The following is a 17,087-nucleotide window of genomic DNA, read 5'->3' on the forward strand; positions in this document are numbered from 1 at the left end:
ACCTTGATGAGATAGCTGATCTAGATGAAACATAAAAATATGGCAGATCTTTAGCTCAAATGGCAGAGCACATGGGAGTAGGAACCTTACCCCAATATTTCTCAAGAGGATGGTGGTTCGAATCCTCCAAGATCCTTATGTTTGCAATCTAATTTATTCAAATGTTTATTATATATACTAGCCTCCCGATCTAATGTGTAAAATTGGATGTTCAGAGAGTTATGCACATACCCCTTACAGTATTTGATCACTGGAACACTAGAAATCAAAGTAACCAATGTATGGCAAGCATATTACTCTAAAATGATTTACTCCAAAATAGATTACCTCCTCGGCTCCTCCTGTTTACCCTCACTGGAACAGACCCTCAATAAAAGCATTCCAATTAAAACTTTGTAAGTATCTACATCATACAATATTGTTATTAGGATGCAACGCGCTGCGTGGATGATGCCTCATCATCCTTCTGCTTGTCTGTTTGCATGGATGATTCCTCGTCATCCTTGTGTTTCTCCTCAAACACAACTCCCATTTCTTCTAAGCTTTTACCTTTCGTCTCCGGCAAAAACATATAGAAGAAAACTGCACCCACAAACGATATCCCGGAGAAAACAAAGAAGATGCCTCCAAATGATATCGCCTTCGAAACAGAAAGAAACGTCATGGAAACAACCCCACTAACAACCCGATTCACCCCTATAGCAATACTCGCTCCCTGAGCTCGCAGCCTCGTTGGAAAAATCTCCGACGAATAAACCCACGTGATTGGACCCAATCCAACAGAAAAGAATGATACGTCTGCGCATACAGCCACAATGCAGAGCACGATCGTCCACTTTGATTTCGTCACCAATCTCTCAAGAATCTTTGACCCGATACCTAGTGCAGCCAGTGACACAGCCATCCCCGTCGCACCCAAAAGTAACATAGGCCTCCTCCCAAATTTATCCAAGAAACTAGCTGATAACAGAACAAAGAATGTCTTCACAAAGCCCATGACAATGGTGACTCCCACCAGTTCTTTCTTCTTACCAATTCCGGCAGCTTTGAACACTGCTGGGGTATAGTATACAACAGCGTCATTGCCCGATGCCTGCATGAAGAAGTTCATCGCAATGGCTGTAGTGAGCATCCTCCGAATGGGCGGAGATGGTCGCAAAAGCAACTCCTTCCACACACCTTTCCCACTCCAACTGTTCATGTTGGTAGAAATTACACTAGTTAAAGATTCTGTTATCTGAGTTAGTCTAAGCTCAGCTTCTTCCTCATTGTTGGATGTTTTAAAGAGAACCTGTTTCGCTTCCTTGGATTGTCCTTGCATTACCTGTTGAAGTATAAAAAGGATTAAATAACACTAACTCCAACAGCTTAAGCTTTTGGAGTAATTGGGATCGTCCTTGCATTACCTGTTGAAGCATAAATGATTAAATAACACCAACACTAACAGCTTAAGCTTTTGGAGTATTTGGTCGTTTTACATGGTATCAGAACTATTGTAAAGCTCTTGGGTTCAAAACCCAACAACTCCTTGATATTAAAAATCCATGTGCAAGGCCAACCCAAAAGAGGGGCCACATGTGCCATGTGTACGGCCAACCCAAAAAACAAGAGGGGCCACACGTGAGGAGGAGTGAAGTATAAATGATTAAATAACACAACTCAAACAGCTTAAACTTTTGGAGTAATTGGTCATTTCACATTACCAGCCACCTTGGGGACTCCGGCATGGCGAGAACACCTATAGCAACGGCTATGGACGGAATTGCTGCGACTCCGAGCATCAGTCTCCAGTTTAGGTTTTCTGGCAGACCTGCAAATGCATAGTTGAGAACATAGCCCAAAGGATCCCAACATTGATGAAGACTTCTGGAAAGGAGGTAAGGAAGCCTCTGGTCATTGCTGGTGAGAGCTCGGCGCTGTATACAGGTGCGATCATGAGAGAGTAGCCGACTCCAATTCCTGCAACTACCCTTCCTGCCATTAGGAAGGGAAAGGAAGAGCAAGGCCCATCAACAAAGCGCCGATCAGGAATGTTGCTGATGCGAGGACGATGGAATATTGTCTACCGATCCAATCAGAGGTCTTTCCAGAAGCTAAAGACCCAATCAAGGAGAAAACATTCAGCGAGCCAATCAGTATCTCTTCCTGTGTGGAACTTATCTTGAGATCATCCTTGATGAATAGAACCGCGCCACTCATGACTCCGATATCTGCAGGGCAAATGCATGGTTAGAACGCATTTCACCCCTAGAAACTCAAATTGAGTACTATGTAAATCCGAAACATCGAATCACTCTAATGTGTCTCTTGGCAACCCAGGTATTGAAGGAGGTTTTAGAAATTCTTCCTTTTGGGGAACAATCGACATCACTGATTCCACTGAATCCGATGTCTATACTCTTCACCAAGAATTGACATTTTTATAGAGGGCATAATGGAAGTTGAAAAGTGATTACTTTGACACAATCACATGGGTCAAAGGAATTTGTAATACCATGGAGACTTGGTTATTTTGGATTTTGAGAACTGATTGTGAGTCCAAAACTAATTAATGGACCCAAATTTAGGTTCTCCAAATCCAAAACAAACAGGGCCTAAAAGGAGCCATCTGAAAACAGTATTTTATTTTTTAGCTGGGATTGAACCTCCAAGCTCGGATTTAGAGGACAAATCCTTAACCAGCGAGCTAGAGGATCAACCCCCATCAAGAGATATAAAGAAGGGGAAAAGCAAAGAGATAAAGAGAATACTTAAAATCAAAGAGATCAACGGAAGACTGTGTTAATAGTGTATCTCCATTAGCACATTGGATTTAGACATTTCATCATTCAAGCTCCTTGATTTCTTGTGCACCTCCTTTACGCAATGCAATTATAGATTCATACAACGACGTATCTGTTTTTTCATTGCAGTGTAAGGAGAGTTTGACTGTTCTGTTTTGCCTGATTTTTTGGATTTCATTTCCATCATGTATTTGATAGATAATCTTCGAGTTTGATTGTGATGAGGATGAAGAGATCCAGTGGGGAGAGAGAACAGAGGCTTCCGTTCCAGCTACTCGAACTGAACAATTGGTGGACTGAGGGGCTACAAGAAACAGTGATGTAAACTTCGACAAGAGATGACGTCAAGAAAGTGTTACGTGCCTAGATGGGTCCCACTTAGGATAGAATAAATTGCTATAGCCGCTCTGATACCAATTGTTATGAGCCGGGTCGATCTTCTTAGATGGAAGATCATCCTCTCGACTCACTTCGAGGGAAGGGTCACTCATTTGTTTGTAAAACACAATTTTTAGAATAAATTTCTTCATTAATTTGAAAAAGACGACTTACCCACTTACCACGTTTTCTAAAACTCTTAACCAAGCCAATCAAGATAATTCTTATCTCTAGGACTCCTATCCGTACCAAACAACTACAGAGAAAATGTTATGTACCTTACCAATACGCCAAAAGCTCCAAAGATGATGGAATGCGCTAGGCAAGGCCCTTTAAATATGTCCCATACCAAGCTGGGTCCCACCTTGGCAGGCCTCCACCGAGGATCATAACATTCCACCATGCTACATCCTCGATGGCACACTTTGTAACGGCTTTCACTCGCCTTTTTTCCAGGTAGCCCTTTCCACAATCGCCCATTCCACGGTGGTCCACTCTGTGGCAACTTCAATCATTTTTTTTAACAAGGTAGCCCTTTCCAAGTATTTCTCTCCACTGGTCGCCCCTACTGGAGAAATTTGACTGTGGAGATGATGGAAGATAGAAAGTTCAGATGCTTAAAGGCGCGTTGTCGCTTTCCTTAAGACGATATTCGCCCCTACCAATTGTGTGCAAGGGAACCACAAATTCGCCTCCAAGTAACAAGTTACAATGAAGCCCGATGAATACTTCACCAAATGTTTGTCTACATTTTGCAATAAACGGAGACAAACCCTGAATCACCTATGGATTTAACTAGTATTCGAGATAATAGTGATTGTTTCTCGAAGAATAACAATACACTAGAGAGATAACTTTAAAAGGGACAAAAACCAATTTTTGGAAAGGCTTAAAGAAAGTGAAAATTGCTTTGGAAATTCCCAAATCCAAGTCCCTCGCATGTATTTTCGGATTTTTTGTGAAAGGAAGGTCATTATATAGACCTTTTGGTACCTTTTCACATTGAATTGTAACCCTAGGTAGCACCCGACCATGATGGGCTGCTTATTTGACTGTTTGATCACACCAAATAGCGAATTCTACGATCCATATTGATCCTGGAGTGACTGGTGGTTTGGGTAGATCTTCCGCCCTCCCCTGTGACTTGAATACGGACCGTGGTGGCTACTCTGATGTAAATGTTAGGTACTTTATCAATACGTCAAAAGCTCCACAGCTGATGGGATGCATCAGGCAAGACCCTTTAAAACTATCCCATACCAGGCTGGGTCCCCCCTAGTCCCATACCTAGGCGGGCCCCTACTCAAGACCGTTACAGAAAATTTCACAAGCTATAGAAAATAGGGATACGTTATTAGCACAACCATATTTTGATATTTGCAGAAACCCAACTCTCTTTTCTTCTTTAATTGGCTCATGAGAGCTTTTTGGGAGATGTAATAACCTTTTGACAGCTTTTTAAATGCTAAAAGACAAGAGGGGTTAGCGAAAAATATCAAAACATGGTTATGCTGGCATCATTTCCTAAAAAAATATAAACTAAGAGGGATTTGCTAGGGACCCTCGCAGAAGGCATTTCATGGCTGGCTGTTGCATGTGAGAGCAGCAGGCTTATACATAAGGTGGGTGGGTAGGCTTCAAATTTTGAAGGAGGCTGGGTCCAATTGAGTTGGGCCTATCAAGGAGTTTGGCCCAACTCAACAGGGGCAGCTGTCCTCCTTACGCTACATGTAGCTCCGCCCCTAAGAGCAACCACACAATCTTGAATTTTGTCTTATTCATTTAATTCATCTGAGGCGGCTGCTTTCACATGCAAAGCCCAGCCGCAGAATGCCTTATGTGATGGTCCCTAGCAAATCCCAAACTAATATATTCTACCCTTAGTAGGACCCATCTAGGCACGTAAGAGAAAGAGGGATACTGTAAGTGTTCATGCTAGTGAGTCCTAGGCGTTAGGGTTTGCTAGTGAGTCCTAGGGGTTAGGGTTTGCTGAAAGAGAAAGCACGCCTATATTTTTGACAATTCTTAATAATTTATTAAGGCCAGTGATATTCGCACTACCTTGTCTTGATAATTGCACAAACTAATATATTCTACCCTTAGTAGGACCCATCTAGGCACGTAAGAGAAAGAGGGATACTGTAAGTGTTCATGCTAGTGAGTCCTAGGCGTTAGGGTTTGCTAGTGAGTCCTAGGGGTTAGGGTTTGCTGAAAGAGAAAGCACGCCTATATTTTTGACAATTCTTAATAATTTATTAAGGCCAGTGATATTCGCACTATCATGTCTTTTATTATTTAAACAACTTTCAAAGGTTATTCCGGCTCCCAAAAAGCTCTTCAGAGTCCAATTAAAATGGAAACCAGACCCCGATGGATGCTTCTCTGTAAAATCATTCTTATTTGTTCTTAACAATGGGGTGAGGAAAGCAAAACGATGTGCCATTATATGGAAGTCCCAAGCTCCACCTAGAGTGAAAGCGTTCCACATGGACGGTCATCTATCGAAGAATAAACACCTGTGATAGACTCAAGAAAAGGAAATTCCACATGGCGAGCTGGTGTATCCTATGTCAGCAAGCGAAAGAAAGTATGGATCACCAACATTTGCACTGCCCTTTTTTCATATTATCTATGGACAAATGCATTGAAATACTTCAATGTAGCATGGGTTTTTCAAAAAGGGATCAGAAGAGTTCTACTGGGATGGAGCGGTGGTGCATTTGGGGATAGAAGGCAGGCATTATGAAAACTTTTGCCATATGCTATCATTTTGAATATCTAGAAGGAGAGAAATAATAGAATTTTCAAAGAAAAGGCGAGGAGTAGAAATCTGGTGTTGCTACAAATCAAAATAGAATTATCATGGATCAGAGTGAGGATGAAAATTATAAATGAAATTGGCGAGATCCTAAGAAACTGGAATGCAATCATATGGGAGAGGAAGGCGAAGGATAAGGTTACTCCAAAGTGGAAACCAATGTCGAATGGATAGTGTAAATTGTCCTATTCTGGCCCAGTGGCTATCTGTGATGCCAACGAGGCAGAGGTAAGAGCGCTACTCTTTGGACTTACATGGTACTCCAAGAACAACCTCGGACCCCTAATTGTTGAAGGTAATTCTAACAACATTATGTGGGTTCTACTACCTCCAAATGTCCGTGGCGGATTCGAACTCTTATCACTGAATTAAGGGACCTTGTACGCGAGATCGAACCGGTAGTTGAACATAAAAGGAGGTCGGCAAATGAGATGGCAGATCGCTTGGCCCAAGGCAGTGTTCTTTTGAAGGCAATGTCCATCTATACTTGGAGGATATTGATTTCTGTATCTTTTAAATTGTAATTGTCTGATATATGTCCTGTGGTACTGTAACAAGGGATGGCTTAGGGACGACTCGTCCCTTTGCTATGTAACTTTCCGGAAGTAATAAATGTCAATTTAAAAAAAAAAATTAAAATGGAAAACATAAGCTGAGTTTGTGCAATCCATATACTATATATAAAGCCTGAATGAGGGGTTAAAGTCATCCTTACTGTTACGTTTTTTCCAGCCATGTCCCAGATAATTATAATCCATACTATACTAAAAGCGGGAATCCTATATTTTTCCACACGTTCTTTCCCTTATGAGTTCTGCCTTAATTCCCGTCAAACACCCATGTATGTCCTTTTTCACTGCTTCTTTTTCGTCATTTCCGCTTCTCATATGCCCTTGCACATGAGTTAAAAAAAAGAAGCCAGCTGTCTCATTTTTTATGCCTTTTTGTCCGTAATTGTCATATTTTACTACATCTTTTCGTATTTTTTTTGGTAATTTCTCTACTCTGCTTCCATTTTCTGGTAATTTTTCATTTCAAACTTAGTACCCGCATGATTATTATTTATTGCTAGCCACCTTTCCACATTTCGTACTTCTGCCGATCTTTGCAGCAAAGGATGTGCGACAAGCCGAGAAGTAGCCTCGTAGAAGATGGCTAGCAAATCCCTGCACAAAAAATATCTTAACAAAAACCATGGTTTTAAATTTCGACCGAGGTGGAGACCGACACCGAAATGCGTAAAAACCGAAACGGACATTTATTTCGACCGAAATTTCTGTTTTTCCGAAATTTGACCCAATTTTTTTTTTTAATATTAATTTAATATTTCACCGAAATTTCTACCGAAATTTAATATTGAATAAAATATTAGTTTCGGGTTTTGTACCAGATTTCGACCGAAATTTCAAAATTTCAAGGTTCGAAACCAGTACCGAAACCGAAATTTTAAACCTTGACAAAAACATCAAAAATTCTGGTGACCCGCGGGTCGACTCGGCCCGCACGGGCCGGGTGTACGTCCAAGCCCAATGACCTATAAAATTTCACGGGTCATTTTCACCCTGCCCGTTTGACTTGTACCCGTCTTCTCTTTTATATTTAAAGGGAAATGACATTAGCACCACAATATTTTAATCATTATGAAAATTTCTACAGACCGGACGGTTGGGATCATCCTAGGGAAATGATTTTTGCGGCACAACCTATGTACATGGTGGCCCATGCTGCCCCACAAAAATAGTGGCACCTACATTGTTTGGGTGATCTAAACCGTTCATTTGTTGGGCCCTGGAGTAAATAGGTTGTGCCTTGAAAATCTTCTCCATAGGCTGATCCTCACCCTCCGATCTGCTGAAGTCTAATTCCTTTTATAAAAAATGCCACGTACAGTTCTATCTTAATGAATACATTTGCAGGGAAGAGTGGTTAACATTTTATCTTTTAGGATAATATAAGATCATGGGCAAAGATATTTCCACCCCCCCTCCCCTTCTCAACATTACCAACCCCTTTTATTTGTTTTTTTCCTGGGTGCGGGTCTTATGAGAGTTTTTATATAGTGTAAGTCCTGATAGTGAGTATTTTTTTTCAAAAAGTACTGTATGGCTTATATCGTAGGATGATCCAAGCCGTCCATTTCATGGGCCGCAATGTAAGTAGGTTGAGTGCCAAAATTCAATTCCATAGGATAATTACAACCCTCCAACCAATAAATGTTTCCTAAATATGTCGTTGCTCTATAGACTGCAGGGCTAGGATCATCGCATGGAAATGTGTTTTTTTGGAAACACCCTATGTACGATGTGGCCCATCAATTGGACGGTTTGGATAATCCTATGGTGTAAGTTATACAAAACTGTTTTTTTTTTAATAGGGGGTGTAAGAAATATGTTTTTGGTTTGGAGGCTTTGTCACAAAATTCTTCTTGGAATATATATGGTGTAAGCCCATGTAGTGAAGTACTTTTTAATAAGCCGGTAGGGGTCCCCGCAAAACCCCAACTTACCTATAAAAAGAAAAAAATTTACTGAATATTTTACGGCCTACACCATAGGATGATCCACACCGTCCATTTAATGGTCCAAACCGTCCATTTCTGAGTGTTTTTTACCCGGCCTGTTTGACCCATTTCCTCATGATTTAGAGGGAAATGATGTGATTATGAGAGTTTTTATATAGTGTAAGTCCTGATAGTGAGTATTTTTAAAAAAAAAGAAGTACTGTATGGCTTACATCGTAGGATGATCCAAACCGTCCATTCCAGGGGCCACAATGTAAGTAGGTTGTGTGCCAAAATTCATTTCCATAGCATAATTACAACCCTTTAACCAATAAATGTTTCCTAAATATGCCGTTCCTCTATAGACTGCAGGGCTAGGATCACCGCATGGAAATGTTTTTTTGGGAACACCCTATTTACGATGTGGCCCATCAATTGGACGGTTTGAATCATCATATGGTGTAGTTGTACAGTACTTTTTTTTTTAATAGTGTAAGAAATATGTTTATGGTTTACAGGCTTTGTTCACGCACGTGCAAAACATGGGTGTGCACGTGTTACCAAAACATGGGTGTACCAAATTTCAATAGCCTTTATTAAATGCTGTAATGGTAAAATTATAATAAAGGGGAGGAATTAGCTAGGGACGTATGGCATCTTGCGGCTGTTGCATGAGAGAGCAGCCACCTCAGATGAATTAAATGAATGAGACAAAATCTGAGCCTATGTGGATGCTTTCTTCTCCAACAGCTATTCCGTGAAATGCCTTCAGCGATGCTCCATAGCAAATCCGTTTAAATAATTCATCATTCTTAAAAGACTAATTAGGATATATTTTACAAATTAGGGATCAATTGGCACAAATCCCTTTTCAGTAAAATTGGTATTTGTTTCCAAAAATAAAAAACAAACGTTAAAGTAAGTTTTTCAAGAACTTATACTTACAATCGTTCGAGTTTATCAGGCACTCGATTTTTGTGGGTTCTATTGAAATCCAATTTCCCTCTACTCAAATTTTAATAAAATCAAGATTGGATCAAGTTTTAAAACTCTAACAACAGATCAGTGCAGAAATTCCGAGAGAGAGTACCAAATACACAAACACAAAAGCTGAAACTTACCATAACCTAAAAGAATGGAGGTCATTGAAGCCAGAATGGCACTTCTAAGAGCATACTTGTTCAAACGTTTGCCACCACGATCATCCACCTTTAGTTCTTGACTTTCGACTTTGATAACATCTTCACCTTTCATCTCTATCTCTACAGCCATTTTCTCTTGATCTTCAGATCAGATACAACATAAATGCAGGAGAAAAAAAAGAAGCAGCAAAATCTGTCACGATCCTATCTTTTTAAAGAAAACAAGATTCTGCATGAGACTAATACGTGTTCGTAGCTTAGGGGAACTCTCTACATTGGAAAGTGGAATATTCCCAATACGTTTTCATAGCTTAGAAGGACTCTCTCCGAGAAAAAAAAGTGGATTATAATGACCTGGCAGATAATTACAAAGAGTCTGTTAGATCCATGCGCGCCTAAGTTTAAGTAACCAATTTTTTCTGTTTGCATGCAAACGGTTACTTAAGCGAGATTTTATATAGGAGGAATGCTAGATTCACAAGAGCCCTCGCAAAAAAAGGGTACAAGGGCTCTCCCATTGACCAATTTCCATTTATGATGGCATAGAAAACCACAATCATAACACTTATAAATGAAAATTGACCAATGGGAGAGCCCCCTATTTTATATAATGCAAGCCCTTATAGTCCCCTATTTAAAGTACTTTACGGACCACATCACAGGGGGATCCATAGAAAATCACAATCATAACTCTTATAAATGAAAATTGACCAATGGGAGAGCCCCCTATTTTATATAGTGTAAGCCCTTATAGTCCCCTATTTAAAGTACTTTACGGACCACATCATAGGGGGATCCATAGAAAATCACAATCATAACTCTTATAAATGAAAATTGACCAATGGGTGAGCCCCCTATTTTATATAGTCTAAGCCCTTATAGTCCCCTATTTAAAGTACTGTACGGACCACATCATAGGGGGATCCAAACCGTCCATATGATGGGCCACAACCTAAATATATTGTTCCCCCAAAATCATTTCCATAGGCTGATCCTAGCTCTCCGAGCTATAGAGGTTTCCATACTATTCTGTCCCTCTATGGATCAGATGGTTGGGATCATCCTATAGAAATGATTTTTTTGGGCACAACCTATTTAGGTTGTGGTCCATCACATGGAAGGTTTGGATCATCCTGTAGTGTGGTCCGTACAGTACTTTTGAAAAAATACGGAACTATAACAGCTTACACCATATAAAAACTCATATTTAAGCAACATATAGTGCTGGGGCATGTTAGGGTCCTAGAACTTGGTCCAATCAATTTTGAATTGGGTGGTTCAGATCTCTATCTTCATTCCTGGCCCTTGCTAGGAATGCGAATCAAATGGTGGCCCCAACCCGTCAAAACTTGAGGTGTAAAATGATGGGACCCACCCAACCCTATGCTTAGGTTCGGGTAAAATGGTGGACTACACACCATAAGAATACGAGGTGTAAAGCGGTGGGCCCCATCATATTAGATGTAATACTTTGGACTATGTGTATTTTGGACACCTTTTGAGAGGCTTAGGTATTATGTGAACTTTTGGGCCTGCACCAATGGGGATAGTACGTTGCCTTATATGGAGCTTGTCAGTGAGCCTACGAGCTGACCCTGTCGATAGGTATGTGAACCTAGGAACTAGTTTCGACATAGTGGGTGGTAGTTGTAAGCAATAATACGCCTTTTGGACTAAGTCAATGATCTCAGGGTGGTATCGTACCAATTTGAATTCCTTTCAGTGACCCTCAAAACCTGTGACTCCCTGTGTTGTGACATTATGAGGCATATTTTACAGACTTTACTTTTAGCTATTGCTCTTGTAATTAGCCATGCCTTGTGTACTTTTGCATTTATTTTGTTCATAAATTGGCCTTCCTTATTGAAGCATGCTTGACCCCACTTTTGTAGTGCGTTATGATTTACTGGACTTCGGTTGACTGTGGTTTAACATTTTCAGATTTTGACCTTCGCCGAGCCAACAAGGGAGCAGAGGCATGATTTTCTGATTTATTACCTCCACCCAGTACTTTTACATTTGTTAGACAGTGAGTATTATTTAGGCTTCCTTAAGACTGTTATTTAATTATTATTATTATGGTTTTGGGGATTGATGAGAGATTTGGAATGGAATTGAGATTTGTTTATTGGATTTATGTCAGACACTTAAATTGAATTATTTTGATTATTGCAGATGGTTTGATATTGCTTCGTTAGCCTTGTATGGTTGTGAAGCTTGCATTGCAAGTATATGACGTTGTTGCACCCTTAAGCCCTATGTTGTAGATTTGTATATATGTGTGTGGCTTGGGGGCATGACAGAAAAGTGGTATTAGAGCCTAGGCTTTAAGTCCTAGGTGAAAGATTGATCGAAGTATTTAAGAGTGAGATTGGGAACTTATGCAAGGAGCAAATTAGGAAGCGTTAGATGAGTTCAAGTGTACCGGGGACGCCTGGACCACAAGTGAATCTGTTATGCGAATAGAGCTTAGTCGTGAACTTGATTGCACTCGGGGATGCTTGAGAGGCATGACAGTTTGCGGATTGGGTAAGAAGCAAGGTGATAGATACTAGCTCCATGGGTTTTTGATATATAATATAGATATTTGTGAATTGTGAAACATGTGATAAGTGACCAATTAAATCTTGTATGTAATTGTAGAATGGCGAGACGAGGAGCCCGTATGGATCATACTCGATCCATAAATGAGATTATTGGCGGTGATCAAAACGAGGTTTCTAACGAACCCATTAACTCGGAATCTCAGAATTTGGGTGATCAATCCCCAAATGTGAATCAAGGACAGAATGTGAATCAAACTCATGATGTGGATCTGGGTCAGAATGCGAACCCGCTAGTCCCTCCACCCCAGGCACCTCAAAATGAACAAGATCAAGAGCGGGCTGAAATGAGAAACTTTATGAGAGCCTTTGTTGGTTTAGCAAACCAGTATCAGCAACAACCCCAAGTAGAACATCCTCAGGTTGTAGGGCAACCACATTAGGTGTATGGCATATCGAAATTTATGGGACTGGTGCCAAGATACTTCAAGGAATCTACTTCGGCGGATGACGATGAGTCGTGGTTAGAAGGTGCAGAAAAGGCCTTTACGGCAATGATATGCAACCGAGATAAAGACAAGGTCGATTGAGAGGGAAGAGCCCTTCACTGGTGGAAGGGAATCAAGCATAAGTATGAGCACCATCAGGGCCCTTTTACTTGGGCTATGTTCTGTACTTAATTCCTTACAAAGTATTTCCCAAGGAGTACTTTATATAGAATGCAAAGAGAATTTTCTAAGTTGGTGCAAGGAAACATGACTGTTGAGGAATATGAAGCAGAATTTGATAGAATCGTGTGTCATGTCCCGACGATGGTACCCGATGAAGATACTAAGAGGGACAAGTTTGAGCATGGGTTAGCCATGTATATTCAGAAGGGCATTGCTGGATCTAATGCCCCATAAAGCTATTCTGAGTTAGTGGATTGAGCTAAGAAGCTCGAGGCAGTTCATGTCGAGTTTCGAGAGCTCACTCAAATGAATCAAAAGAAGAGAGGTAGAGATAGTGACTTCAGAGGAGGACAGACCTCCAACGGATCGTCCCCATACCATCCTTCATGGAAACAACAGTCATTTCAGGAATCCCGTGGCAAGTCCGGAAATTTTGGAAATCAGAAGAATCAAGAGAACCGTCAGACAAAGTCGGAACCTAGTAAAACCTTAGCAAAGAGATGTGGCCGTTGTGGAAAGAATCACCCTACAAAAATATGTAGGTGGACATTAGGTGCATACTTTAAGTGTGGTGAGACATGCCACAGGATCGCGGAGTGCCCTATGATGGTGGGCGACTCTCAGTCAGTCCAAAGGACTCCTTCAGCTCAGACCAAACCCATTCAGTCTGAAATTCCATTTAGCAACCCAAGAGGGGGGTGAATTGGGTGTTTTTCAAATTTTAAGGATTTAAAAGCTTTGTTTACACTAGTTTTAGATTCATTAGAAAATTAAAATTCAGATTCAAAGACAAGAGTAAAGGCTTACCACAAGAGTTGAGAAGAAGAGACAAGATGATAGACACAGGGGTTTTTATAGTGGTTCGGTCTTAACCCAAGACCTACTCCACTCTTCTCAAGTTGTTCTCCTTGAGGATTCCATCTTCTTCCAAGGAACTTAAATACTACATTCCTTCCACCTTGTACAAACCAAGCGTCCAAGCTCCAAAGGTCTTCTACGGCGCCCTTTGTTGCCAAATACAAAGAAGAGTTGAAGATGTAGCCTACTTGCCTCTAGATAGGCTGATTACATGTAAAGTACACTCACTCTCACAAGAAAAAGATGAACAAGTGAAAAACCTAAGGTCTCAAGGATAATCTAAGGCCAAAGCACAAGAGAGAGAGGGAGAGTGAAAAACTAGTTGGAAATGAGTATAAATGCCTTTGAATGCTCTTATAATGTTATGTTAACTCATTAAGTAAGTTTCCAAAGGCCCCAAGGTTCATTTATATAGAGGGAGTCAAGATATGGCCTTTTTAGACTCCCCAACGGTCTTCTCGGAGTCCGCGCTCGGAGGTTTGAGTGGACTGTTGCAGGTTTATTTTTTGACCTTGGAACCTTTCTCGGAGTTCTGAGAAGCCTATAACCAGCAGGATTTCTGTAGACACCCTCATTTTGCTCCGCTTTAATCAGCAAAGAAGTCAGTGTTTCGCTATCCGTTTTTAAGTGGTTCCCAATCCCGTGTCTGCCTTTTGTGTTTTCTCAATTTTTCTGATCTTCTCCGCAATGTTCTGCGTTTTTCTTTTCGCTAAGTGTTGAGAGGGGTTATTCACAAAAATCCGAGCAAGGGAAATTTTGGACCCGTTTGGTGGGCCCCCATCAAGCATTTGTTTAGATTTGGATCAAACAGGGGGCCCGCATTGAACATTTTTAACTGGAATGGGATCAAGTCAGTGTGCCCCACATTGTTTTTATTAAATGAGAATGTTGAGCTCATGGATTCTCATGCTGTGACCCACCAATCTAATAGATAAGATCATCATTAGGAGGTAACCATCACTTTACAGGGAGCATCTAATTGGATGGTTAAGATCATACTTTGGAAACGGTGCAGATGAGGGCACGCCCAACTTGTGCCGCGGCCTGCTACATAAACAATTTTGATCGACTCACAGAATTGAACTAAGGGGCATGGCCCATTTATTTTGCAACTTATTAGGTGGACGGATCGGATCATTTCATGCCCTATATTGTGAAAATAATACCCATGCATGACACCATCTGTTGAGTCATATGTATGAATACATGCATGGGATATTACAAGGATAAACCCCATGCAACTTATAAGGCCACGTATAATAATATTTCCCATGCAAAAAGATGATAGAAAGACATTTACATGCATGGAAAGGTGGCAGCAAGGGTTTTTCTAGAAATCTGACCTTTATAGAAATTAGGTGGAGCCCACCAATTATACCAAGAGAGGAAATTGACATTACAATGAATGAGAGTGTAGATGTTGTATTATTTTGGAAAATTTCCATTTTTCAATTAAGCTCACGGCAGAAATTTTCTTTTTTTTTCATTTTGGCATATTAATTCTCATGAAAGGTGGAAAGAACTAAGAGAGGGAGGTATGGTATTCGGCCACTTGCTACTTTTTCTCACGAAAGCATGGGGGTAAGGAAAGCCAAAACTGGTAGTTTCTTTCTAAGAATAGAAGAGCAGAATCAGCAGTTGGGTTGTCTATATAGAAAGAGGTTATAATGGGAATTGGGGGATTAGCATAGAGGGAGATTTTTTTTCTTTTTTTTGGGATTTGATTGGCATGAGGGGAGGGAATGAAGGATGAGAAAGTGGAGGATGATTTCACGGAGGATGGGCATATTACTCTCGGTCTCTCAACTTTCTAAAAGAAAAATTTTTCTCACAACTATCCTTGAACCTTCTCTGTCTGTGCCCTCTCTGATCTCACAGCACTCTTGAGCCCCCATGATCCTCAGCCTTTTCATCTACAAGGTTTTTTTCTTTGGTTGTTCTCCCTCTCCCCATCTCAGCCTCGGTTTTTCCCATCCCAACAGCAGCTCTCTCACTCGATTACCCTCTCTCATCTTTCAGCAAACTCCATCCCTTATCTTCTCCATCTCTATCCCTCACTTACACCCAACCTTCAACAGCCCACAAAAAAAGAAAAAAAGAACGAACAACGGGAGGAAAACAGAGGCTCTGTTTTTATTAAAAAAGAGAGTAACAGCAGTTTTCATCGCTCTCTCTCCATCCCTCTCCATCCCTCTCAACCTCTCAGCTATCAATCGTCCCTTTCCATCTAGAAAAACAGAGTATTGTTCTTGTGCTATCCCTCTGTCTGTTTACGTTTTTATTCTATCTCTCTGTTTTCTATTTTTCTCTGATCTCTCGGTCTGTTTCTTTCCTCTCCCCATCTCATGCTCTATATCTCTCTCTCTTGATATATCACCTCTCATCCCTTCGCAGCAGATTGTTTGTTTTTTATATATAAAAGCAAAAAAACAAAAAAAACAAGAGAAAACAGAGTCTCGGTTTTTTTGAACCGAGACATCTTTTTCTCTTTCTCTTTCTCTCTCTCTCTCTCTTACACTCCCTCTCTCCCTCTCTATCTATATCTCTCACATTCGCAGTTCTCTCTCACACCCATCATTCCCTCTGTTTCTAAATTCCTCTTAATCCCTCACTCTCTTGCACCCAACCTTTCTCCATCAACCTCACCTTCTTTAACCCACCCTTATATAGAAAACAAAGAAACAAAAAAAAAAAGAAACACAAAAACAGAGCATCGTTTTTTATATTGCATTGGCCGAATATTGTTTCTCTCTCTCTCTCTCTCTCTCTCTCTCTCGGCCTCTCCAACCCATCCCTACCTCTCTCCCTCCATCCGGCAGTGAAAAAGAAAAGTAAAAAAAAAAACAAAGAAAAAAAGAAGAGAAAGAAAGAGAAAGCGGGTCGGATCGCAGCGTCCGCTGGATTTTCAGAGTTTTCGGCTTTTGGATTCGGCGTGGAACTCGATCACAGGTCGGTACCCTACTCTCGGATTTTTCCCGAATTATTTGGCATTTATTATGAATTTTGCATGATTTTTAGCCTTTAATTGAATTTAATTGAATATTAAATGTGTATGCTAAAAATCATGATCTACATGGGTATTTCGATTCCGTTTCGTCCCGAAATTTAATGCAACGATCTATCTAAATAGAGTAAGATAATCATCGGAACGGATCGGACAGTGGATCAACGGTTTTCGAAAATTTCAGTGAAGAGGGGTATTTTATTTAAAATAATGGCTGAGTAATTACGGAATTCGAAAAAATAGCCATCTCAGGATGATCTATTTTTTGGAATTTAAAATTTTTCTTGTGTTCATCATATCAAAATAAGATTAAAGGATGTTTTCCGGAGTCGTAATTTTCTCGAAAATCGTGTTTAAAAAATAGAAAACTCTTCAAAAATATCTTTTCGA

At 40.4% G+C, this 17,087-nt stretch overlaps 1 pseudogene across 1 annotated transcript; it reads right to left on the minus strand.

Moving 5' to 3' along the window:
• Nucleotides 1–309: 309 nt before the first annotated feature.
• On the minus strand, nt 310–9,847 carry LOC143862047 (polyol transporter 5-like; annotated as a pseudogene). Its single transcript, XR_013240134.1, has 3 exons — nt 9,601–9,847; nt 1,704–2,210; nt 310–1,324 (listed from the first exon to the last, which is right to left on the minus strand). The product of XR_013240134.1 is annotated as a polyol transporter 5-like (transcript).
• Between the last annotated feature and the right edge of the window lie 7,240 nt (nt 9,848–17,087).

The sequence above is a fragment of the Tasmannia lanceolata genome, unplaced genomic scaffold, assembly GCF_043159265.1.
Source record: "Tasmannia lanceolata isolate RefF3 unplaced genomic scaffold, GAP_Taslan_0.1 ptg000003l, whole genome shotgun sequence".
NCBI classification, from domain to species: Eukaryota; Viridiplantae; Streptophyta; class Magnoliopsida; order Canellales; family Winteraceae; genus Tasmannia; species Tasmannia lanceolata.